Source organism: Equus quagga, chromosome 10 (assembly GCF_021613505.1).
Source record: "Equus quagga isolate Etosha38 chromosome 10, UCLA_HA_Equagga_1.0, whole genome shotgun sequence".
In the NCBI taxonomy this organism is placed as follows: Eukaryota; Metazoa; Chordata; class Mammalia; order Perissodactyla; family Equidae; genus Equus; species Equus quagga.
Genome location: NC_060276.1, coordinates 77443501 through 77471223, shown reverse-complemented (window position 1 = coordinate 77471223; position 27723 = coordinate 77443501). Strand labels below are relative to the sequence as shown.

The 27723-nt window shown below is 36.9% G+C and overlaps 1 long non-coding RNA gene across 1 annotated transcript in view; it reads left to right on the top strand.

Moving 5' to 3' along the window:
* LOC124245779 (uncharacterized) overlaps positions 1-6638 on the top strand; it is a 71045-nt gene extending 64407 nt beyond the window's left edge. Inside the window, exon 3 of the long non-coding RNA XR_006890324.1 lies at positions 6388-6638. This is a non-coding gene — a long non-coding RNA (uncharacterized LOC124245779). The remainder of the gene's footprint in view (positions 1-6387) is intronic.
* Positions 6639-27723: the final 21085 nt, after the last annotated feature.

Here is a 27723-nt window from a genome sequence, read left to right as displayed (position 1 = left end):
CTGAGCCTATGGTTGTCTTTAGATCTGAGATGTGTTTCCTGGAGTCAGCATACTGAGGCATCTTGTTCTTTAATCCATCCTGCCACTCTGTCTTTTTCCTTTATTGAGATTATGATAGTTTACAACCTTATGAAATTTCAGTTGTACATTATTGTGTGCCAGTCGTATTGTAGGTGCACCAATTCACCCTTTGTGCCAACCCCCTACCCCCATTTCCCCTGGTAGCCATTAATCTGTTCTCTTTGTCTACATGTTTAACTTCCACATATGAGTGGAGTCATAAAGAGATTGTCTTTCTCTATCTGGCTTATTTCACTTAACATAGTACCCTCAAGGTCCATCCATATTGTTGTGAATGGGACAATTTTATCCTTTTATATGGCTGAGTAGTATTCCATTGTATATATATACAATATCTTCTTTATCCAATCATCAGTTCATGGGCACTTAGGTTGCTTCCACGTGTTGTCTATTGTAAATAATGCTGCAATGAACATAGGGGTACATGAGACTTTTAGAATTGCTGATTTCAAGTTCTTTGGATAGAAACCCAGTAGTGGGATGGCTGGGTCATATGGTATTTCGATTTTTAATTTTTTGAGAAACCTGCAAACTTTTTTCTGTAGTGACTTCACCAGTTTGCATTCCCAGCAGTAGTGTATGAAGGTACCTTTTTCTCCACAACCTCTCCAACATGTTACTTTTTGTTTTGGTTATCTTTGCCATTATAATGGGTGTAAGGTGATATCTTAGTGTAGTTTTGATTTGCATTTTCCTGATGATCAGTGATGATGAACATCTTTTCATGTGCCTATTGGCCATCAGTATATCTTCTTTGGAGAAATGTCTGTTGATGTCCCCTGCCCATTTTTTGATCGAGTTTGATTTTTTTGTTGAGTTTTGTGAGTTCTTTATATATTATGGAGATTATCCCTTTGTCGGATATATGACTTGGAAATACTTTTTCCAATTGGTGGGTTGTTTTTTTGTTTCAATCCTGTTTTCCCTTACCTTGAAGAAGCTCTTTAGTCTGATGAAGTCCCATTTGTTTATTCTTTCTATTGTTTCCCTTGTCTGAAAGGATCCTTTTAATACTGATGTCAAAGAGTGTACTGCCTACATTTTCTTCTAGAAGCCTTATGGTTTCAGGTCTTACCTTTAGGTCTTTGATCGATTTAGAGCTTATTTTGGTGAATGGGGAAAAATAATGGTCAATTTTCATTTTTTACAGGTGGCTTTCCAGTCTTCCCAGCACCATTTTTTGAAAAGACTTTCTTTTCTCCATTGTATGCCCACAGCTCCTTTGTTGAAGGTTGGCTGTCCATAGATGTGTGGTTTCATTTCTGGGCTTTCAATTCTGTTCCATTGATCTGTGCACCTGTTTTTGTACCAGTACCATGCTGTTTTGATTACTGCAGCTTTGTAGTGTGTTTTGAAGTCAGGGACTGTGATGCCTCCAGTTTTGTTCTTTTTTCTCAGGATTGCTTTAGGAATTCAGGATCTTTTGTTGCCCCATATGAATTTTAGGAGTCTTTGTTCTAGTTCTGTAAAGAATGTCATTGGGATTGTGATTGGGATGGCATTGAATCTGATCTGTAGATTGCTTTAGGTAGTATGGACATTTTACCTATGTTTATTCTTCCAATCCAGGTGCATGGAATGTATTTCCACCTCTTTATGTCATCATCAAATTCTTTCAGGAAAGTCTTGTACTTTTCCTTGTATAAGTCTTTTCATTCATTAATTAAATTCACCTGAAGGTATTTTATTCTTTTTTGTTGCAGTTGTGAATGGTATTGTGTTCTTGAGTTCTTTTTGTTAGTTTGTCATTAGAGTATAGAAATGCTACTGATTTATATAAGTTGATTTTATACGCTGCAACTTTGCTGTAGCTGTTGATTATTTGTAAAAGTTTTCCAATGCATTCTTTGGGGTTTTCTATATATAAGATCATGTCTTCTGCAAACAGCAAAAGTTTCAATTCTTCTCTCCCTATTTGGATTCCTTTTCTTCCTTTCTCTTGCCTAATTGTTCTGGCCAAAACCTCCAGTATTATGTTGAATAAGAGTGCTGATAGAGGGCATCCTTGTCTTGTTCCTGTTCTCAGGGGGGTGGCGCTCAGTTTTTGCCCATTGAGTATGATGTTGGCTATGGGTTTGTCATATATGTCCTTTATTGTCTTGAGGTAATTTCCTTCTATCCCTATTTTTTTAAGAGTTTTTTTTTATCACAAAAGGCTGTTGGATTGTGTCAAGTGCTTTCTCTGCTTTTCCTCAGTTTTATTGATGTGGTGTATCACATTGATTCAGTTGCAGATGTTGAAATATGCCTGTCCTTGGTATGAATCACACTTGATCGTGACGTGTGACCCTTTTGATGTATTGCTGAATTCGGGTTGCCAAAATTTTGTTTAGAATTTTTGCATCTATGTTCATCAGCGATATTGGCCTGTAGTTCTCCTTTGTCATGCTGTCCTTTTCAGGCTTTGATATCAGAGTGATGTTGGCCTCATAGAATGTGTTAGGAAGTGTTCTATCCTCCCTAATTTTTTCGAATACCTTGAAAATTATACGTATTAAATCCTCTCTGAAAGTTTGGTAGAATTCCCCAGGAAAGCCGTCTGGTCCTGGGGTTTTATTCTTTGGGATGGTTTTAACTGCGGTTTCAATCTCTTTCCATGTGATTGGTCTGTTCAGATTGTCTGCTTCTTCTTGACTTAGCTTTGGGAGATTGTAAGAGTCTAAAAATTTATCCATTTCCTCTAGGTTATCCATTTTGTTGGCATATAGTTTTTCATAGTACTCTCTTATAATCTGTTGTATTTTTGTGGAATCTGTTATTTCTCCTCTTTCATTGCTAATTTTGTTTATGTGAACTTTCTCTCTTTCTTTCTTTGTCAGTCTGGCTAGGGGTTTGTCTATTTTATTTATCTTCTCAAAGAACCAGCTCTTTGTTTCATTGATCCTTTCTACTGCCTTTTTTGTTTCAATAGTCCTTATTTCTGCTCTCATTTTTATTATTTCTCTCCTGCTGACTTTGGGCTTTGTTTGTGCTTCTTGCTCTAATTCAGTTAGCTGTAATTTGAGATTGATTATTTGGAGTTTTTCTTGTTTGTTAAGATATGCCTGTACTGCAATGAATTTCCCTCTTAATACAGCTTTTGCTGTATCCCATATGAGTTGGTATGGCATGTTATCATTTCCATTTGTCTCCAGATGTTTTTTATTTCTTCTTAAATTTCTTCAATGATCCATTGCTTTTTCAATAGCATATTGTTTAGTCTCCTCATCTTTGTCCCTTTCTCAGCTTTTTTCTTGTAATTACTTTCTAGCTTTATAGCATTATGATCAGAGAAGATGCTTGTTAGTATTTCAATTTTTTAAAATTTATAGAGGCTTGCCTTGTTTCACAACATATGGTCTATTCTTGAGAATGTTCCATGTGCACTTGAGAAGAATGTGTATTCTGCTGTTTTTGGAAGGACTGTTCTATATATGTCTATTAAGTCCAACTATTTTAGCTTTTCATTCAATTCCACTGTTTTCTTGTTGATTTTCTGTCTGGATGATCTGTCCAATGATGCGAGTGGGGTGTTAGATCCCCTAGTATTATTTTGTCATTTTTCCATCTCCTTTTAGGTTTATTAATAGTTGCTTTATGAACTTCAGTGCTCCTGTGTTGGGTGCATAGATATTTATGTGTTATTTCTTCTTGATGTAGTTTCCCTTTAATCATTATATATTGCTCCTCTTTGTCTCTCTTTTTCTGCCTTATCTTAAAATCTACTTTGTCTGATATAAGTATTGCAACACCTGTTTTCTTTTGTTTGCCATTAACTTGGAGTATCATCTTCCACCCCTTCACTCTGAGCCTGTATTTCTCATTGGAGCTGAGATGTGCTTCCTGAAGGCAACAAATTGTTGGATCTTGTTCTTTAATCCATCGTGCCACTCTGTGTCTTTTTATTGGAAAGTTCAATCCATTTACATTGAGGGTGATTATTATTGTATGAGGCCTTAATGCTGTCATTCTGTCACTCACTTTCCAGTTTTCCTGCATTTCTTTTGTTTCTCGTCATTTGTCTTTTGGGATAATCATTGAATTACGTAGTTTTTTATGCTGTGTTTCTTAGTTTTTTCCTCATTTATTTTTTGTGTCTCTGTTCTGCTTTTTAGTTTACTGGCTACCCTGAAGTTTGTATTCAGAATCTCGTGCATAACATAGTCCATTTTCTGAGGGCCTCTTATTTCCTCAGTCTAAACTGATTCAGTCCCTTTCCTCCTCCCCTAAGTTATTTTCATATCTTATTCCAACTTGTGTTGTGAGTTTGTGGTTAAATTGACAAGATGGTCTTTGTTTTTGGTGTTTTCCTTCCCTTTATACTAATGCTATAGTTGAATATTTGCTATCCTATTCTGATTTTATCTGTCTCTTTACTCTGTGTTTTGTGACCACTTTCTCCCCTTTTTTCTTTTTTCAGGTATGAGGGTCTTCTTGAGGATTTCTTGTAGGGGGGCTCTCATGGCTACAAAGTGTCTTAGCGTTTGTCTGGGAAAGATTTAATTTCTCCCTCATATCTGAAGGATATTTTTGTTGAATAGGGTATTCTTGGCTGAAAATTTTTATCTCTTAAAGTTTTGAATATGTCATTCCATTCTCTCCTAGCTTGTAAGGTTTCTGCAGAGAAATCTGCTGAAAGTCTGATGGGGTTCCTCTTTAGGTTATTTTCTTCTGCCTTGCTGCCCTGAGTATTCTTTCTTTGTCATTCATTTTTGCCAGTTTTAGTATTATATGCCTTGCAGTAGGTCTTTTTACATTGACAAATATAGGAGATCTAAAAGCTTCCTTCACACACATTTCTGTCTTATTCTCTAGATTTGGGAAATTCTCTGCTATTATTAAGCACACTTTCTCTTTCATTCTCCTTCTCTTCACCTTCCTGAATACCTATAACTCTTATGTTGCATTTCTTCATTGAGTTGGATATTTCTTGGAGACCATCTTCATTTCTTTTAGTCTCAGTTGTCTCTCCTCCCTTCTGGAGCAATTCAACATATCTATCTTCGATATGCTGATTAACTCCTCTATGGTGTCCACATGAGCATTCAGGGAATCCATATTTTGTTTTATCTCTTCCATTGTGTCTTTCATCTCCAGCATTTCTGATTGCTTATTCTTTATAGCTTCAACCTCTTGTGTGAAGCAATTTCTGAACTTGTTGAATTGTTTCTCTATATTCTTTTACCTCATTAAGTTTTTTGACGATAGCTATTCTGAATTCATTGCCATTCAGTTTACTTATTTCTGAGTCCTCAGGACATAATTCTGAGTATTTATTGTTTTCCCTCTGGTGTGGAGCTTTGATGAACTGTTTGATGCTGGAACTATGAGTTTTCTCCATTGTGATATTATTCGGTTGCTGTTACAGCCTATTGCCACTAGATGGGTGTTGAGAGCCACATATTCTGAGCCTTCCACCTTCAGCCAAGATGGTGTGGCACAATCAGGGTTGGGGGTGTGCTTTCTCTTACATGCAGATCTGAGTTTCCCAATCAGCTCTCACTATCTGGTCTCCTGGGGTCTTGGCTTGATGAAGTCAACCTACACAAAAGCTTTCACCCTGTTATAGGGCTTTCCTCTAGGCTGCAAGGGTGCTAGGGAGTGCTGGGTGGTCCTGCAGATGTAAGACCCCCCCCACTCCTTCCCTCACAGAGCATCCCACAGCAGTGATCCCAGTCTTTAGGGGAGGGAGTGAAGTTCCCTCTTACCCCATTCCAGCTCCTCTGAGGGGGGCTCCAGCCTCTCCACCCTCCATTCTTTGACTGCTGTGACTCTCCCAGGATTCCTGTGCTATTAGGATGTTTTCCGTTGTAATATGGTTGCTCCTTTTTGTTGTATGTTGGAGGGGAGAGAGTCCCAGGCAAGCTCACTCCACCATGATGCTGACATCACTCTATTCATGTATTTTTTGTGTAAGTAAATAAAAATAGATTTTCTAACGACTATAACAATGTGTTGATGTGTACTAGGCACAGAATGGGACCAGTTGATCTATCATGGAAGCCTAGATAAACAGAATACACAGAGGTACACATCCCAGCACTTTTCTCAGGGAAAAGTGCTTAGGGTGATGGAAACATCTGGTCTATATGACACAAATCTTCATTGTTCAGGCAAATACATCATGTAGAAAGCTAGATGCCAGTTATCAGCATCCCATAACTTTGATTTGATGTTTATGAAGGAAAACTAATAATTGTGCTTCACTAGTAATCTTGCTTAGAAGGAAAAGGGGTGTTATCTTCTCAACAGACATGTCTGATGTATATGATAATAGCATTTTTCAATATAAATTAATATATTGTCCTTCTCTTTTATATCTTTCAGTATTATGATATAATCAGCGTAATTTCACCTCCTGCATTTGGATGATTTCTGGGACATGACCAAGGTCAGGCTGTGTACCTCTAAGATTGAAGGCTATGGCTTGGATCATGGTGAACTCACCAAAGCAAATAACTCCTGTGAGATGGTCCTGAAGCAACAGATCAGTGCTCTCCTTTGGTGACACCTAGTCATTTCTGTATAACCTTGACTTCCTATAAATCCATTATGGTTCCAATAAATTTTATCTCTCATTGCTGTATTAGTTCTATATGACTACTATCTAGTAGATTGTGAATTTTCAGTACATGTTTCATAATAATACCAAATATAAAATATTACTAAAATTGGTACCTTCTTCCTACAAATGGCCATCCACCCATTCTTTGTAGTGTGAATATATCAGGAAAGTGGGGAGAGGGTAAGGCATAAAATCTGGGAAATATGTTCCCAGCACTTTCTGTTCACTTTATTGTCAATTTTCCTATGGTATATACCTATCTTTTCTATGGTATCCCTTATTCTTCTACCTCTTAACTATTTTCCTGGTCAAGATGGCTGATGTGCTTGTTATTTGTAATTTTCCACTTTACTTATAAAATGTTCTATATTAAATGGGATATCTTAATTAAAAATTATATAAATTATGATTAAACATGCGAGAGGGAAAATTTCAGTCAGCAACTTTCAATATTCACGTAGTTCATGAATTGTTCAGAAATTAGAGAAAAAATTTAAAGTTAATTTTGCTCAGATCTTTACAGACATTAAATAATTTAACAAAATTACAGTAAATAAAACAATGCATTACTGGCATAGAAATATGTACACAAGTCATGTAACAGAATATAAAACCCAGAAATGGCTGCAAGCTTATATAAGAATTTAAAGGTGGCATTTCAGATTAGTGGGGAAGGACTGAATCATTCATCAAATTGTGTTAAGAACATCTGACTGATCATATCAAAAAATAACAAATTAGATCTCTCCTCACATACCATAAATTTATTTATTTATTTATTTGTTTGTTTATTTTTTGAGGAAGATTAGCCCTGAGCTAACTACTGCCAATCCTTCTCTGTGCTGAGGAAGACTGGCCCCGAGCTAGCATCCATGCCCATCTTCCTCTACTTTATACATGTGACGCCTACCACAGCATGGCTTTTGCCAAGTGGTGCCATGTCCGCACCTGGGATCTGAACCGGTGAACCCAGGTTGCCGAGAAGTGGAATGTGCCAACTTAACTGCTGCCTCACTGGGCCAACCCCATACCATAAATTTAAATGGAAGGCATCAAGTCACAAAAATGTTATAAGAATACTTTGATGAGTACAGTTGTCCCTTGATATTCACAGGGGATTGGTTCCAGGAGTCCCAGTGGTTACTGAAATCCATGGATGCTTGAGTCCCTTTATATAAAATGGAGTAGTGTTTGTATATAACCTACACGCATTCTCCTGTATACTTTAAATCATCTCTAAATTACTTACAATAACTAATACAACGTAAACGTTATGTAAATAGTTGTTATATTGTAGTTCTTAGGGAACAATTACAAGGAAAAATGTCTGTATTGTTCAGGATGACATAACCATCGTAGGTCTTTTGCTCCACAGTTAGAATCTGTGGTGGCAGATCCTGTAGATATAGAGGGCCCACTCTGTTTACATTATTGTGGAATGGGCATAATTCCATAGACAAACATAATTCAATCTTTCAAAGCATATTGATTAAATATTTACAATAAATGCTATACCAAGTACTTGGAATATAACAGTAGGTAAGATAGCAGTCAGTGTGGCTTATGGTCTAACAGGGAGGGCAGATCATTAAACAAGTTATAAGGAATGGCTGGACCCATGTGCTCAAGTTACCCTCAGAGATCTCTCCTTATCTCTCAGTTCAGCTTTCCTTTGCTTACTTCATTTTCAGCAAGTCTCTTTCTTCATATTGAGAAAGATGGCACCCCAGCACCTTCAGGATTACATTAAATTAAGCTCACACACTCAGAACTGCCCATAAAGTACTCAGTTTGACCTTTCTTGGAACACATACCAATTTATAGACTAATCACTACCCACCATAGTAGGTCCTCTGACTGGCCAGTCTAAGATTATATCCCCACACTATGCAGATGAAGGTGAGGCTCCTTGATTGACAGTCTGACCAGAGTCATACATACTGAATCAGGGAGAGACAATTCCCCATAGGAAGGGACACAGGGCAGATTAAAAAGTAACATATGTTTACTATAAATGATGAATAGTAATTAGGCAAATAAGGAGAAGGGGGAAAAGGGTGTCATTCAGAGAGAACAACAATGTGAAATCCCAAAGATGAAATAACATTGCCTATTTGACAAATTAAAAGACAATTTAGCTAAAATAGAAAGTAGATGGAGTGGTGTGAAATCAGACAAGAGAGATAGCTAGAAGAGACCATAAGGAGTTATGTAAATCATATTACAGAATTTAGACTTTTTACCAAAGGGTTTTTTTATGGCACTAAAATATGCATTATATAAAATTTACCACTTTAACCAATTTTAAGTGTACATTCTCATATACTTAGTGTGCGACCATCACCACCATCCATCTCCAGAACTTTTTCATCTCCCCAAACTGAAACTCTTCCTAAACTGAAACCGTTAAGCAATAATTCCCCATTTATCCCTCCCCCGGTCCCTAAACACCACCATTCTACTTTCTGTTTTATGAGTTGAACTACTCTAAGTACCTCATATCAGTGTAATCCGTACATTTGTCTTTTCGTGTATAGCTTATTTCCCTTAGAATAATGTCTTCAAGGTTCATCCATGTTGTAGCAGTATATAAGAATTTCCTTCCTTTTGTAATTGGTAAAATATGCACAACATAAAAATTAATATCTTCGCCATTTCTACTTATACAGTTTAGTGGTATTAAGTACATTCATATTGTTATGCAACCAATCTCCAGAACTCTTTATCTTGCAAAACTAAAATTCTAGACACATTAAACAAGTCCTCATTTCCCCCTCCCACCAGCCACTGGTAGACACCATTCCACTTTCTCTATGAGTTGCACTACTGTAGATACTTCATTCAGTATTTGTCTTTCTGTGATTGCCATATTTCAGTTAGCATAATGTCCTCAAGATTCATCCAGTTAGTAGCATGACAGGATTTCATTCCTTTTTAAAAATCTTTTTAATTAAAGGCTATATTTTTAGGGCGGTTTTAGGTTTATAGAAAAATTGAGTGTAAGGTCCAGAGTTTCCATTTATCCCCTGCCCTCGTGCATGCATAGACTCACCCATTATCAACATCACCAGAGTGGTACATTTGTTACAATCGATGAACCTACATGGACCCATTGTAATCACCCAAATTCCGTAGTTTACATTAAGATTCACTCTTGGTATTTTTACATTCTATAGCTTTGTACAAATGTATAATATGTGTGTATCAGTATAGAATTGTACAGAGTATTTTCACTTGTACAAAAAATTCTCTGTGCTCTGCTTATTCATCCCTCCCCTCCCCACTCCCAACTGCTTGCAACCACTGATCTTTTTAGTGTTCATAGTTTGCCTTTCCCTGAATATTGTGTAGTTGAAATCACGCAGCATGTAGCCTACTGTGATTGGCTTCTTCCACTTAGTAATATGCATTTAAGATTCCTCCATGTCTTCTCATGGCTTGATAACTCATTTATTTTTAGTGCTGAGTAATATTCCATTATCCGGATGTACCACAGCTTATAAATCCATTAACCTACTGAAGGACATCTTGGTTGCTTTCAAGTTTTGGCAATTATAAATAAAGCTATTCTAAATATCTGTGTGCAGATTTTGGTGTGGACATATGTTTTCAAATCCTTTGGGTAAGTACCCGAGGAGCACAATTGCTGGACTGTAGGATAAATGTTGGCTTTGTTTCATAAGAAATCACCAATTGTCTTCCAAAGTGGTTATACCATTTTGCATTCCAATCATCAATGAATGTGAGTTCCTGTTGTTCCATATCTTAGCCAGCATTAGCTACTGTCAGTGTTCTGGATTTTAGTCATCCTAATAGGTGTGTATTGGTACCTCATTGTTGCTTGAATTTGTATTTCCATAATGATGTCTAATGTGGGGCATTTTCTTATGCTTCTTTGCCATGTGAATATTATGTTTAGTGATGTGTCTGTTAAGGTCTTGGCTCATTTTTTAATCAGATTGTTTGTTTTCTTATTGTTCAGTCTTAAGAATTCTTTGTATATTTTGAATAACAGTCCTTTATCAGATGTGTCTTTTATAAATATTTTCTCCTCTGTCTGTGGGTTGTCTTCCTCTCATTCTCTTGGCATTGTTTTTACAGAGAAGTTTTTAAAAAAATTTTAATGAATTCCAGCTTATCAATTATTTTTTAATGGATCCTGCCTTTGGTGTTGTAACTAAAAAGCTATCATCAGACCCAAGGCCATCTAGGTTTTCTCCCATATGATCTTATAAGAGTTGTACAGTTTTGCATTTTACCTTTAGGTCTTTGATCTGTTCTGAGTTAATTTTTGTGAAGGGTGTAAGGTCTGTGTCTAGAATAATTTTTTTTTTGCGTGTGGATGTCCAGTTTCTCTGGCACCATTTGTTAAAGAGATTTTCTTACTGCACTGTACTTTCTTTGCTCTTTTGTCAAAGATCACTTGACTATATTTATGTGGGTCTACTTCTGGCTTCTCTATTCTGTACCGTTGATTTGTCTATTCTTTGGCCAACACCACACTGTCTTGATTACTGTAGCTTTATAAGAAGTCTTGAAGTTGGGTAGCATCAGTCTTCCAACATGGTTCTTCTTCATTGTGTTGGCTATTCTGGGTCGTTTTTCCACATAAACTTTAGAATCAGTTTGTTGATATCCACAAAATAACTTTCTGGGATTTTGATTAGGCTTTCATTGAATATATAGATCAAGTCGGGAATAACTGACATCTTGAAAATTTTACGTCTTCCTATCCATGAGCATGGAATATCTCTCCATTTGTTTAGTTCCTTGATTTTGCTTATCAGAGTTTTGTAGTTTCTCTCATATATATCTTGTACTTATTTTTTAAGATTTATACCTATGCATTTCATTTTTTGTGCTACATAAACTGAATTGTGTTTTTAATTCAAAATTCTACTTGCTCATAGCTGACACATATAAAAGCAATTGACTTTCGTATATTAACCTTGTAACATGTAACCTTGCCATAATCACGTTTTAGTTCCAGGCGGGTTTTATTGTCAGCTCTTTCAGATTTTCTACATAGATGATCATGTCATCTGCAAACAAAGACATTTTCATGTATTCATTCCTAATCTATGTACCTTTTATTTCGTTTTCTTGTCTTACTACACTAGATAATAATTCTAGTACAATGTTGAAAAGGAGTGGTGAAAGAAGACATCCCTTGACTTGTTCTTGATACTAGTGGGAACGCTTTGAGTTTCTCACCATTATGATGTTAGCTGTCCATTTTTTTGTAGATATTCTTATCAATTTGTGGAAGCTACCTTCTATTCCTAGTTTATTGAGAATGTTTATTATGAATGGGCATTAGATTTTTTCTGCATTATTATTGTAATCATATGTATTTTTTCTTCAGTCTGTTGATGTCGTAGATTACATCAATTGACTTTTGAATGTTGAACCACCTTGTATATCTGAGATAAATCTCACTTGGTCCTGGTGTACAATTGTTTCTCTACATTGTAGAATTTGATTTGCTAACATTTTGTTGAAGATTTTTGGATCTGTATATACAAGAGGTATCGGTCTGATTTTTTTTCTTATAATGTCATTGTCTGTTTTTGGTATTAGGGTAATGCTGGCCTCATAGAGTGAGTTAGGAAGTATTCCTTTATTGTCTGAAAAGATTGTAGAGAAATGGTATAATTTCTTCCTTAAACACTTAGTAGAATCTACCAGTGAACACTTCTTGGCCTGGTGCTTTTTCCTTTATAAGGTTATTAATGTTTCAATTTCTTTAATGGATATAGACCTATTCAGATTGTCTATTTTTTGTCTGAGAGTTTTTGAAAATATCTTGCAAGGAATTGGTCCATTTCATTTAGTTTATTAAATTTCTGGGCTTAGGTTTGTTCATAGTATTCCTTTATAATCCCTTTGATGCCTGTGTGATCTGTAGTGAATTAACTTCTTTCATTTATGATAATAATAATTTGTGTCCTATCTCTTTTTTCTTAATTAGCGTGGTTAGAGGCTCATCCATTTTGTTGATGGCTTCAAAGAAATAGCTTCTTTAAAATGTATTTTTTTAGTTTTTTTCCAGATTTATTGAAGTAGAAATGACAAATAAAAATTGTATATGCTTATGATGTACAGTGTGATTATTTAATATATATGTATACATTGTGATATGATTACCACAAAAAATTAATTAACATCCATCACTTCACATAGTTCCTTTATTGTTTATTGTGGTGAAATACTCATAATATAAAACTTACAACCTTAATCATTTTTTAGTGTACGGTTCAACGTTATTATATACTTTCATATTCTTGTGCAATCATCACCACTATCCCTATCTAGAACACTTTTCATCTTGCAAAGCTGAAAGTCTGTACTCATTCAATAATAACTGTTCATGACCCCCTCTTCTTACACTCTGGCAACCACCATTCTTTTTTTCAATCTTCCCTTTCCCCTACAGCTCAACTTCTGATAAGCAATATTCTACTCTCTGTTACTGTGAGTGTGGAGAGATATATTCCTCTCCACATATAAGTGAGATCATGCAATATTTGTCTTTCTGTGTCTGGCTTATATCACTTGGCATAATGTCCTCCAGGTTCCTCCATGTTGTTACAAACGGCAAGATTTTGTTCTTTCTCATGGATGAATAATACTCTAAAGTACGTATGTATGTACATACATACACTATATATATCACATGTTTTTTATCCATTTATCTATCAGTAGACATTTAGGTTGTTTCCATATCTTGGCTAATGTGAATATTACCACAATGAACATGGGAGTGCAGATATTACTTCAAGATAGTGATTTTATTTCCTTCGGGTATACACCCAGAAGTGGGACTGCTGGATCATAAGGTAGTTTTAGTTTTAGTTTTGAGGAACCTGCATACCATTTTCCAAAATAGTTGTACTAGTATACATTCCCATTAGCAGTGTGTAAGGGTTCCCTTTTCTCTACAATCTCACCAACATGTATCTTTTGTCTTTTTGTTAAGAGCCATTCTATCAAGAGTGACGTGATGTCTCATTGTGCTTTTGACTTGTATCCTGATGATTAGTGATATTGAACATCTTTTCATATTCATAGTCATTTGTATGTCTTCTTTGGAAAAATGTCTATTGAAGTCCTTTGCCCATTTTTAATTGGGTTATTTGTTTATTTGCTATTGAATTTTAAGAGTTTCTTATATATTTTGGATGTTAATCCCTCTTTGGAGATATCTTTTGCAAATATTTTCTTCCATTCTGTGGGTTGTCTTTTAATTTTGTTGATTGTTTCCTCTGCTGTGCAGAAACTTTTTAGTTTGATATAGTTCCACTTTGTTTTTGCTATTGTTACCTATGCTTTTGGTATCTTATCCAAAAAATCATTGCCAAGATTGATGTCAAGGAGACTGTCTCCTATGTTTTCTTCTGGGAATTTTATAGTTTCAGGTCTTACGTTTACGTTTTTAATCAACTCTGCATTGATTTTTCTTTATAGTGTAAGATAGGAGTCCAATTTCATTCTCTTGAATGTGGATATACAGGTTTTTAAACACAATTTATTAAAGAGACTATCTTTCCCCATTGTGTATTCTTGGTGTCTTTGTCAAAAATTAGTTGACCATATATGTGTGAATTTATTTCTGGACTCTCTCTTCTGTTTCATCTGCCTATGTGCATGTTTTTATACTATTTTGATTACTATGGCTTTGTAACATAGTTAAAAATCAGGAAGTGTATTGCCTCTAGCTTTGCTCTTCTTTCTCAAGATTATTTTAGATATTTGTGATCTTTTATGGTTCCATATACGAATTTTAGTATTGTTCTACTTTTGTGCAAAATGCCATTGAAATTTTTATACAGATTGCAATGAATCTGTAAATCATTTTGGGTAGTGTGGACATTTTAACAATATTAATTCTTGCAATCTAAGAATATGAGATAACTTCCTATTTTTCTTTAATTTCTTTAATCTCTGTTTTATAGTTTCCAGTGTACAGATCTTTCCCCTCCTTGGTAAAATGTATTCCTAAATATTATTTTTCTTTTTGATGTTACTATAGATGGGGTTGTTTTCTTAATTTCTTTTTTCTCTTTTTTCAATTGAAGTATCATTGACGTAAAACATTTTGTTAATTTCAGGTGTACAACATAGTGATTCAGTACATATAAACATTATGCAACGATCATCATGAGAAGTCTAGTTACCATCTGTCCCCCTATAAAGTTGTTACAATATTATTGACTATAGCCCCTATGCTGTATATTACATCCTCATGGCCTACATATTTTATAACTGGAAGTTTGTACCTTTTAATCCCCTTTACCTATGTCATCCAACACCCCGTACTCCTCTCCTCTAGCAAGCACCATTTTGTTCTCTGTACTTATGTCTGCTTCTGTTTTGTTTTGTTTGTTCATTTGTTTTGTTTTTTAGATTCCACATAAAATTTAATCATATTGTATTTATCTCTCTCTGTCTGACTCATTTCACTTAGCATTATATCCTCTAGGTCAATCCATGTTACTGAAAATGGTAAGATTTTATTCTTTTTGATGACTGAGCAATATTTCATTATATATAGATATATATACACCACTTATTCTTTATCCATTCATCTATCAATGGACACATAGGTTGCTTCATATCTTGGCTATTGTAAACCATACTTAACTCTTAATTTAATTTTTGGACAGTTCATTTTTTTTTTAGGAAGATTGGTCCTGAGCTAACTACTGCCAATCCTCCTCTTTTTGCTGAGGAAGACTGGCCCTGAGCTAACATACATGCCCATCTTCCTCTACTTCATATGTGGGACGTCTGCCACAGCATGGCATGCCAAGCAGTGTCTTGTCCGCACCCGGGATCCGAACCTGTGAACCCCAGGCCACTGAGAAGCGGAACGTGAGAACTTAACTGCTGTGCCACCTGGCCAGCCCCAAGATAGTTCATTGTTAATGTATAGAAGCGCAAGTGGGTTTTCTATAATTTTGGTATGCTGGTTTTATATCCTGCGACTTTAATGAATCAGTTTCTTAGGTCTAAAACTTTCTTCAGTGGGGTCTTTAGGATATTCTACATATAAAGTCATGTCATCTGCAAACAGAGACAATTTTACTTCTTCTTTTCCAATTTGGATGTCTTTTATTTTTTTTCCTTGCTTAATTTCTATAGCTAGGACTCCCACTACTATGTTGAATAGAAGTGGTGAGAGCGGGCACACTTGTCTTTTTTCTGACCTTAGAGGAAAATCTTTCAGCTTTTCATCATTGAGTATCATGTTAGCTATGGAGTTGTTATATATGTCCTTAATCATGTTGAGGTACATTCCTTCTATAACAAATTTGTTGAGAGTTTTCATCACAAAAAGATGTTGAATTGTGCTTAATCCTCTTGCTGTATTGTGATGATCATATGATTTGTATCTTTTATATTATTAATGTGGCATATCACATTTATTGATTGTGTATGTTGAACCATCTCTGTATCCCAGAGGAAAATCCCACTTGATCATCATGTATGATCTTTTTGATGTGCTACTGAATTTGGTTTGCTAATATCTTGTTGAGGATTTTGTATCTATGTTCAACATGGATTTTAGTCTGTAATTTTCTTTTCTGGTACTATCTTTGTGTGGGTTTGATATTAGGATAATACTGGCCTCATAAAGTGAATGTGGAAGTGTTTTCCCTTCTTCACTTTCTCGGAAAAGCTTAAGAAGGATTGCTGCTAATTCTTTAACTTTTTTGACAGAATTCCCCTGTGAAACCATCAGATCTGGCATATTTCTTTGTTGGGAGATTTTGATTATTGATTCAATTTCCTTACTTTTTATTGGTCTGTTCAGATTTTCTATTTCTTTGTGATCCAGTCTTGGGAAGTTTTAAGTTTCTAGGAATTCATTCTGTGGGGGAAGTGGGAGAATTCTCCCCCACCTTTTCCTTAAGGTTCTTATGGTTGATGAAATAATTAAAAAAGGCAAGTTATCAGGAGAAAATCAAACAAAGTTTAATAGCATGTATACATGGGAGAAACTCAGGGGACACTGAGTAACTCAGCCAACTGGCTGAGGCTGCCTAAGTATCTTCAGCTACAGACAAGGAGGACATTTAGGGCAGTGAATTAGGGTTTCAAAGGGGAGGAAGGCAACCCTCATGGAAGTAGAAAAGCAAAGGTTTTGTAAATAGAACTTTGATAAGAGTGGGCTTAGGAAGGATCCTCCCAGTCTATGGAAACCCAGAGTTATCTATGGTGATGGCCTGCCCTGGAGACAGGCCTTTATTTTAAATTTGTTTTAGGCAATTAGGGGGTAAAGGTCAAATGTTCTTGCTGAGTATGAACCTTTATTGTCTTCAGCTCGAAATAATCTGCGTACCACAGTGGTGCATCTTGGGGCAGCCTGCCCTGGACTCCATCAATTCATTTCTTCTACATTATCCAACCTGGTGTATAATTGTTCATAGTATTCTCTTATGATACTGCGTATTTCTGCAGTATCAGTTGTAATGTCTCCTCTTTGACTTCTAATCTTATTTGTCTTCTCTCTTTTTTCCTAGTCAGCCTTGCTAAACTTTGTCATTTTTTAATCTTTTGAGACATCCAAGTCTTTGTTTTGTTGATCTTTCTATTGTCTTTCTAGGCTCTATTTCGTTTATTTCTGCTCTATATTTACAACTTCCTTCTGCTTATTTTGATTTACTTTTTTTAGTTCTTTGAGGTGTAAGATTAGGTTGTTTATTTGAGGTCTTTCTTTTTTTAATGCAGGTGTTGCCCTCCAAAAACTTTCTTCCTAGAACTGCTTTTACTCCATCCCATAAGTTTTTGTACCTTGTATTTACATTTTCTTTTACCTCAAAATATTTTTTGATTTCCCTCTTGATTTCTTTATTTATAACTGGCTATTCAAGGGCATGTCATTAACCAATAACAGAAGCAACACTTAAAAATTCATAAAATGTGGAAATCAAACACACACTTTGGACAACCAATGGGTCTAAGAAGAAATAAAAAAGGGAGTGAGGGACTGAGACAGCAGCCCAAGTTAATAATGGTAATAGAATTAGAGTTGTTTTTTCAAATGAAAATTTTATGCCTTTGTGTTTATACTGGAAATACTGTTTCATCCACTGGATGGTATGTCATGACGTAACTCAAGTAAGCCCTTTAAAGAGAATTAATAGGATGCAGGCCAATTAGGTATCAGAGACCTAGATACTTTTGAGAGGATGCCATTCCTATTTCTTCTACCTTCCTTTCGCCAATTTTTCTTTCCTGGAGTATTTTAAGGAATTATGAGACATTTTCTCATTTTACATGCAAATATTTTTCCCACATTTAATTCATTGAACTATTGGGAATTTATATTTGTGTATGAGGTAAAAATTTCAATGATTCAGCTCCACCCCAGTAGCTAACCAGTAGTCCCTACATAGATCATTATATAATTTATCCTTTTAATTATGTTCTAATACATCCTCTTTATAGATTGAAATATTACTTTATGACCTAGAGCCTGTTTCAGAATGAAAATTTCTGAGTCACTGATCAGTTTTGTCTATTATTGCTCCAATTTCAACCTAATATTCTTATAGATTAGAAAATTTCCATTACATCTCATATATATAACTAGAGTTCTCCATAGAATCAGTCATTGTTTTTCTCACTCTGTGAGCACACACTCTTTGTTCCCAAAGTTACCTCTCTCCCAAGTCAAGTCATCCACTACTTCCTCAGCTTATTTCACCTTGTCTGAGGACTCAAACCCATATTATGGTTCCATTTTTTGGACTGAAGCAGCTAGTGTTGCAAGGGGTTGCAAGTAACACTTCCCTAAATTGTTTAATGAATTTCCTGTTTTTTCCATTGCAAGCAGGACAGAGTAGAGGATACAATCAGTTCTCTGTAAATTACTAGTGATTAAGAAGTGAACACAGGTGAGGGAAACAGTGTGATGAGTAAAGACAATAAGAGAGAGGTTAGCATTAATGATAAATAAATAAACCATAAGAACTTTTTCAACTTCTTCCTTTCCTTTCCCCCAGAAGCGTATTATGCTTTGAAGAAGAATGAGGCTGAGGCTGTGAACCCTGGGACCATTCTAAGAAACATTTCTCAACAACTCATCCACTGAATCTCTAGCTCCAATGACCTAATTGCCAGTCAAAAACATGCCCTGCTTTGTCTGGCCTCCATGTCTTTTCACTCATGCTGTTCACCCTACCAGTGCCATCCCACACATATGTCTATTCACTTAATACTACTCTGTCTTTGGTGGTGGAACACAGTGAAGGTGTTATAAGTTCACTTTTGATGTGGGCTTGGTGAGTTGAGGAATTGAAAGACCATTCCGAGGCCATCTTCATAAAAAATGAAACTACCACTCCCACCTACAAACAGAAACACACACCTGCGCCTACTCCATCACTCAAACTCAGGAGCAGAACAAATATCCCGCTCATGCTGGGGCTCAGCCAATCAGATTGTCTCTCTCTGAGGGTCCAGATCTGGCCTTTTCTCCTAATCTGGGGGTTTTACAGTACAATAGAGCTCATGAGCGCAAGCTAAGGGCCTATTTCCCAAGATCAACAGCTCTGGCCCAGGAAGGGAGTGGGAAGGGAGCTAGTCTAGGGGCCCTGTCCACTGCCCATAGGTTCCAGTGATTCCAAATTGGAAAAAAAACAATAAAGGTCAGAATCAGAGTGAGTTTATTGGCCCTCGTCCCTCTTCCCCTATCCCAAACTCCGCTGTTTGTTCTAGGGAAAATATATTCTTTTAATTTTTTTTAACTGTTTTGGAGTAAGCGTTCCTTTAACACATCCGGGAAAAGCATGGACTTTGTCCCTTGAAAACCTTCCATTCACAGCATTCTGCTTTGCCTTTAGCAAGGATGTTTCGTGACCTCCCATCTCCCGTTGGAGGCCCAAACTTCACCCAGGCTCAGATTCCCTAGTGAAAGGGTGCAGGTGGCCGTGATCCAAGCACCTCTACATTCTCCGTTTTGCCTATTGTGCCTGGCAGAGGGAAGGGCCTATAGGAAGAGAGGACCACAGGATCCATCAAACCCCTGGGGAAAGAGAAGAACAACAGGGGAAGGCAACTGGCTTCCGTACAGTCTTTGTGGAGGAAAGGCACATTTAAAAGGCTAGCATGGGGGCCGGACCTCTGGCCAAGTGGTTGAGTTTGTGCCTTCTGCTTTGGTGGCCCAGGGTTTCACTGGTTTGTATCCTGGGCAAGGACATGGTACCAATCATCAGGCCATGCTGAGGCGGTGTCCCACATACCACAACTAGAAGGACCCACAACTAAAATATGCAACTATGTACTGGGGGATTTGGAGAGAAAAAACAGGGAAAAAAAGAAGATTGGCAACAGTTGTCTTGGCATAGGTGCGGCAGGATTTCAGAGAAACCCACTGGAGGCCACCTAGCATCGTCACTGAACCAGCATTCAGTACCAGTAGGGACCCACTGAGCCCCCTTGATCACTGCATTCTTCAGGTGACCCTGGTGAGTTCTCCTGAAACCCAGACCTCCTTATTTTAAGTTGACGATCCAAGAGTTCTTAAGGCTAGGTGTTTTAAGGGGGTACTGGTACATACCCTAGGTAAGAGGAACCTAGGAGGAATTTCCTAGGCCAGAGGAGCCTAGAGGAACTTTGAAGTGAATTGGGAGGCTGACCTTTTTAATTTGGCTTTAAAATTGGAAAGAATTTTGTTTATAAAGTCTGAACAAACTGCTTGGTAGAGAAATGAGAGACTGAACGTGTTCAGCTCCAAAGAAAAGGGGCTTCTCCTGGCCTTTACCAAAAGGCATCCTTAACTGACTAAGGACCTCATCGGGAGTGTCAGAGGATCAATCTTGGTGACGTGTAGCAGTCTCATAGGGAGCTCCACTCTCATTCATGGTAATTAACTACAGCTCATCCAGGGATGCGCTTATAAGGGCTGGTCACCTGGTGCTCCAAGGCCCCAGGGTGGTGTTAGACTGCCAGAAGGAGAAACCGAGGCATGTAAGAGAGCATTTATGACCTTTCTATAGGGAGTAATGCTCACAAGCAGCGCATTTTCTGACCAATTACACTGTCCTTAGAAGTTGTTTGGACTTTATAACAAAAGAAAATTAAAAGAGAATTGGGAAATTGAGCTTCTAAAGCAACCCGATCAGTTCCCAAATGGGCAGCCTCTCCTCCCGACTCCTGTTGGCTTCAGGTTGTGACTGCAATTGCTTAACAAAGGGGGATCCCAAGCCAGATTGCTAAGGCAGGAAGGAAGGAAGGAAGGAAGAAAATGAAAGAAAGAAAGAAAGAAAGAGGAAAAAAACTGGGAAAACAAGTTTTCCCACCGTAGTCTGCTATGAGAACACCTAATTCAGAAATCTAAGGAAAATCTTTGTTGTATCTGTCTGTTGTATGTGTGCGTCTATATGTATGTTACAAATGTGTGGTGTTTAACCTCCAGATGGTGCAATTTCTAAAGAGCTCTATTTCATTGACTTAAAGTAAGCGCTTACAAAAAGTTTTTCTAAATAAAACTAACCCAAATGTCTTTCAAGTTAACATGATATAGGTTAGTCTTTGGTTAATGAAAGTTTAAGTTTGTTGGTTTGATTGAAAAGGCATGTCCTCAAGAGTTGTCAGTATTTGAATATGATGCAGACATGCAGCCTATTTACTAGTCAAATAAGCTTACATTGTCTGTTAGAAATTTCTCAGCAAAGCAATAGCTTTAAATGATAACTAATTGTGTCTAATGTCTCATAAAGATTTGTGGGTAATCTAAACATCACTATTGGGAACAAATAGTTTAGATATAAATGAAATAAGAGTTTATAGATAAACTTTTAGCAATAATTATAGTTTATGGCATGTGTATTTAAAATAACTTCCAAAATCTTTTTGATAACTTGAAACTTTGAAGTTTTGCTAGGTTAATTTAAATGAATGTTAAAATTCATTGAGTATCTAGATCATTTCCAAATAAGATACTAGACTTAATTATTAAATATAAGTTTATCTGCTTTTGGCTTCTTATTGCAGAGACGCTAAAAGTGTTTGGGTCTTTTACTGCAAAGTGGCATATTTCTGGAGATTATGAAAAGTGTTTAAAATGCTGATATAAAAGACAATTCATAATTACTTTTTTAGTGTTTACTAGGGTCTGTTAAAAGTTAAAGATTTCTAATATACGTGATTAAAGTTACTAGAAATTAATAAGTAAAACATATTTATATTTGAGGAAAGTAAGGTGTAAGTTTTCAGTAAAGAAGGCATCAACAATGGAAATATTTTGTTTGGCTGCTTAAAAAAGATAAATTTGTCCTAAAGTACTAGGAGGGAAAAAGAGAGACTTTGGACAAATTCTGAATGTAAAAGAAAGTCATAGAAGGTTTGTGAAAGAAAAATTCTAAAAAGAGGTTTGTACATGGTCAAGCAGGCTAAGATTTAAATGGATCTAATTAAGTAAATAAAGTTGAATATGAGAAAAAGTAAACTGGTAAAAAATTAGAATTTGGCTTTCTCTCTTAAAAGGATAATATTCTTAAACTCTTAGTCTGCTCTTGATAAAGAGGTTATAAAAGGTTTTTCCTTCTGAGTAAGTTTACCTAAAGGACAGAAGATCTATGTTTTGTTAAGACAATTTCCTATGTGCAAAAAGACAGAGGTGTCTCTATTAAGATTTTTGTTTTTGCTGTTTCTGTTGTCACTCTGGTTAAATATTATTATGAAGCATTGTTTCAGTGACCCTTGTCTCACAACGCCAACATCAGCAACCCCTTGATCTTGTTTAAATAAGTGTCTTGAAACCTTTTGATATTTTTGACAAGCTTCTCCCTCAAAATATATATATATATACTCAAATCCTGAATAAAGTCTTTCTTTCGACCTGGACGAAGGAATAGAATTCCTCTGAGGATTTTCAGAGGGCCCCTGGGACCTCTCAAAGAAATTTGTTCTCTCTTCCTATAAAGGAGGGATACTAATTAGGCTTGTTTGGTATGCTAAATTGCATAAGAAGCATTGTCAAGTAAATGATGGTAAATCTTAGGTTATATTGTGCAGGTAAATATTATTCACTATTTTAACCCTGCTGCCTTGCTTCCAACATCACAAGAGGAGACGATCACGACTGCATTCTATTGTTTAATTTCGTTTACAAATGGCTCATACTTAAATGATAAGCAAGGATGTTATCAAGCTGGATATCCTGTCCAGCCTCAAGAATGCCTTCCACTTTCTATTAAGTTTGATAACCCAGTAAAAAGATTTCCTTCTATAGGTTCAAGAAATCACTATGGAAGAAAAACATAAATATATAAAGGTTGCAACAGAAAGGAAAAACAATACCTTTGCAAATTTTCTCCCACAGTAGCTCATATAGCCTGTACTTGTTATTATTTTTTTTGAGGAAGATTAGCCCTGAGCTAATTACTGCCAATCCTCCTCTTTTGCTGAGGAAGACTGGCCCTGAGCTAACATCCATGCCCATCTTCCTCTACTTTATACGTGGGACACCTACAAAAGCATGGCTTTTTTGCCAAGCCGTGCCATGTCCACACCTGGGATCTGAACCAGTGAACCCCTGGGCACCGAGGAATGGAATGTGCGAACTTAACTGTTGTGCTACTGGGCCAGCCCCTAGCCTGTACTTGTTGTGCTATGCCCAAAGTATAATCCAGAGAAACCACTTCATGAGTTACAAGGCCACTTTCCCCTTCCTAAGGGACCCTTTGAGATATGACAATTGGACAATTTGTCCAAATACCACCATCTCAAGGATAAATATATCTTGTAGTGATCTGTATGTTCTCACATTGTTTTGAGGCTTTTCCTTGCAGAAGAGCGACAGCTTTATTTAAATTATTGTTGAAAAGGATAATTCCTGTTGGAGGAATTCCTACCGAGTTACACAGTGACTGGGGAACTCATTAAATCTATTTGTAATATTTGGCCAATAATGCAGCATTTCCACTGCACTTACCATCCCGGATACTCAAGATTGGTAAAAAGAACTAATGGCGCAACCAAAACTTAATTGGCAAGCTTTCAGAAACATTTACTCTCTCATGGCCAAAAGCTCTTGTGCTAGTGCTCCGTAATCTTAGATCTACACCTTTTGTAAACATTGGCTGTCTTCTTCTGAAATAATAATAAAACAGCCTATGCAATTAGGTGAAGAAATATATGAACCAACTTTGCTTAAGGGATATATTACATATTACATTGTTGTCATGGTCTTATCGAGGTGCTCAAAAGAAATGAAAGATTAGTAGCTGATTCTTTCACAGAGAACTCCTAGAACTTAAGGATCATGCACTATAACCTGGAGAATTTATTTATCGAAAGAAGCATCAATTGAAAGACTTTTTGCAGCCCTGTTGGAAAGGAGCATACCAGGAGGAGAAGAAGACGGCATCTGTTTTAGACAGGTGTCCCAAATCGCTGGACCAGGCCTGTATTCCCAACCTTATATCTCCTCATTTAAACCTTTGTTATGCTTAAACTGTATACCTATTTTATAATTTGTTTGGAATGCTACCATACTTAAAGAAAGTGATTAATTTGGAACAGACTGGTCTTGAAAGCCAGGCATTTATTGAGTGACTCCTAATGGAACTCAATGGTTATGTGGAACAAATGTTTGGCCTTGGCTACTTCCTGGATGGCTAAAACAGTGCACCTTGAGTTTCCTTTAAAAGCAGGGAATGAGTCAGGCTGAGTTAAAACCTGTTGTCAGTCTCCCTCTCTTTAAGGCCAGATGGGCTCATTCAGGGTTCCACTGGTATGGCCACCAAGCGGCTATATTTTCTCCTTCTTTGGGGCTAAAAGATGTCATTATTACATATGGAAGCTCTGACGTAATTTACTCAGCAAGCCCTTAATGATAGTCAGGCAGAAATAACCTTATTAAATACTGAAATGTGTTTAATGAGAAGGGCTGTCCTTCAAAACAGAATGGCTTTAGATGTTCTTACTGCATCCAAAGGTGGTACATATACAATCATTCAGATTGAATGCTATGCTTTTATAAGTGATGAATCTTCCAATGTGTCATCTCTGCTAACGCACATGAAAGAAAAGGTGAATGAATGCCTTCTGCAATCTTACAGCCAGTTTGATTTGTTTGGTTGGCTCCTTTTCAGTATCGGTTCCCTTTTTGGATCCAGATTGCAATTCCTATTTCTATTCTTGGAATTCTTGTACTAGTCATATTATTCAAACTAATTGTTGTTTTCTTTACACAGTGTTGTAAGACTGGCATACAAACTAGAGTAATGGTTTCTTGGTGACTCAAGATGGTTGATTTATCTTATAACCCTGGATAATTTTCCTTTTCTGATAAAGACTATGCCTAAGAACTCATTTTAAATAAATGTTTTCAAATATGTTGAACTATTATCAGCGTTACTGTAATTGTTCTATGATCATATACAATGTGAAGAGTCATAGGAAAGCACATATACAATGTTTGTGAAGCAATCTAAAATCAATTAAAACATATAACATATGAAATGCTTCCTCCGTTAATATATATACCTCTATGCTTGTCCACTATTTCCCCCCAATGTGGACAACTGGGCAAATAAATGAGATAAAAGCCTAGCACCGAGGGACATGATGTACCCATGGAAGACAGCAACCACTGAGGAACAATACTTTGATCAGCAATGCTTTCTATCAAAAGATTATAGATCAAAACAGGGAAATTACAAATAGAAATGGCAAGCAATAGGATATATTGGAGTATATGAGGAAGCCATTTGGTGTAAACCTAATTCGGTCTGACTTTGTTTCTTCCAAAAGGGCCTGACATGACCATTGAGCATGCATTGTATATCTGCTTTAAACATTTACTGTGGCAAGAACAAATGCCCTTAAGATAAAGGTGCAACTTCCCCCCACATTGGCATTTCCTTGTGGATAAGCATCTTTCCTTAGGCTAGGAACTGACTGCTGTGCTCATCTTTGACCACCCAGCTCACCTGTGGCCACCCAGCTTGGGACAACAGACCTGTCGCCCTGCCATGTAGACCAAGTAAGCAGATCTACTCACTGTGTCCATCAATCGCTGTGCATACAGAGCAATCTCATGACTATTGTAAAAGGGACATTTCAATCACATGTGAAACATCCTCTTTAGGGTTTTTGGGAGACTGGAATTGGCCACCCCAACATACTTCTCCTTGGCATGAGGATTATTTTTGGCTGGTTACTTTTAAAAACTGCAGACAGGAAAGAAACTTTGAAAAATAGAATTGACTTACCCTTTGTTAAGAGACATTTACATTGTAAAGGAAATCTCCATCGGTAAACGTGTCTCCCTCTCTGTACCAGGGAGGAGGGACGACCTTCTCTCTAGAAACTCTTAATGTGGAAGGCAAGGACTTAAATCTGCATAATAATCTTACTCTTGTTTACTGTACTTGTCTGGCAACCTCCTGTAAGTGACTCCCTCAACTCCCAACATCCTCCTTTGTCTTTAGCTGAGGATGATATTTAAGGTGGTGGCTTCAGCCATTTTGGTGAGTTGCTCAGGTTGCCTGAGCCTCTCCCATGTATACACGTTATAAAGCTGTGTTTAATTTTCTCCTGTTATTCTGTCTCATGACAATTTAATTCATTCTCTGGCCAGAAGAACCCACAGTTGGTAGAGGAAATGTCTTCCTCCCGTACATGGCATGTACCTACTCTAAATACGCTACTTCTTTCAGGCCCCTTATTCCTTCGGGAAGAAAGGCCCCAGGTCATGGTCCTCATATTAGCTCAGAATAAACTCACCCAAACTTTTATTTATAGCTTCGCTACTGATTATTTTCATTGATAGCTGTTAGCTCAGGTGCCAATCTTTAACAGGCTAGCATGTCAGGATACGTCATTCTTTAATCCAACAAATTCAGCAGGGCTCTCTCTTTTCCACATTATAGTCATTGGCTTTCCACCCAAGGTATTCAGAACTCACTGTGGATGGGATTTACCACATCCACGGGCCACTCCATCACATGGTTATATCTTGGCTCACCTAGTGACTTCCTTCATGCAGAGCTACTAAGAGGCAGGATTATTCTAAGTAACTATGAGGAATATTTTTGGGCACAAACCTCCTGTGTATTTCAGAGTGTTTTGCTTTCCGTTTTGTTTTTTCAGAGTTCCCCAGGGGGCCTTACTGGGACAGAGCCTGTGATTGTTTCAAGGCAGCTGGCTTGCATGGTACTTTAAAACTGACCTGGGCCTGCTTTCCTCCTTCCTCTATCATCCTAACAATTTTATCAGGCCAGCCGGTGGTAATTCGTATTTCCTTTTTTCTTACATTCATTGTCCTGCCTGCTGTTGTGATTAGGATATAATGAAGTACTTAGAACGCATTCCTTCACATTTGTCTAACTGGATATGTGGAACTTATATAAAACTGTTTTTTAGCATGCCAATGCATCTGAAAATTCATCAGTATATTCGTGGTGGTAGTGCCCTCCGCAAAAGCTTTAACTCTATTGATATGGCTTTTAATGATTGATGGCGTCACAGTGTGTGAATTCGAACTTTCTAGGTGTGCCTCAGGAGGATGCTGACCTGCCGGACACTTGTAAAATGCCCCCCCCTTGACTGAAGACCACCTTCTCAGCCTGGCATCCAAGGCCCTTCATGACCTGAGTCCTTTCTCCCTTTCCAGCTTCACTGTTTCCTATTCCTGCACTATTTACTACTATTTCCTGATCCTTATGCTACAGGCTCTTTCCCTCAGCATTCCAAGTTGTTTCAATGTTTATATTACAATAATATATTTCCTTTTTGTTTTCTCTTCAATTCCCTGCCTCATCTGAAGCAGTAGACAAAATGTCAATTTGTTAATTAGATACGTAGAAGATTACTAACTGGGTACATGGAAATTAAGGCGTTAAGCATGCACAAACAAGGACCCTTGTTGAGAACAGAACCATAGAATTCTAGAGCTGTTTGTGGCTTTGAGATTATATAGCCCACCTCCTCATTTGTACCGAGTATGAAACAGGTACAGAGAGACGAAAGGATTTAAGGTAACATAGTAATGTCCTATAAGAGTCAGGCCTTGAACAAATATTTCTTGATTCTTGGAGCAAGCTGCTACTGCTGCTACTTCTCCTTTCCTCCTTCATTTT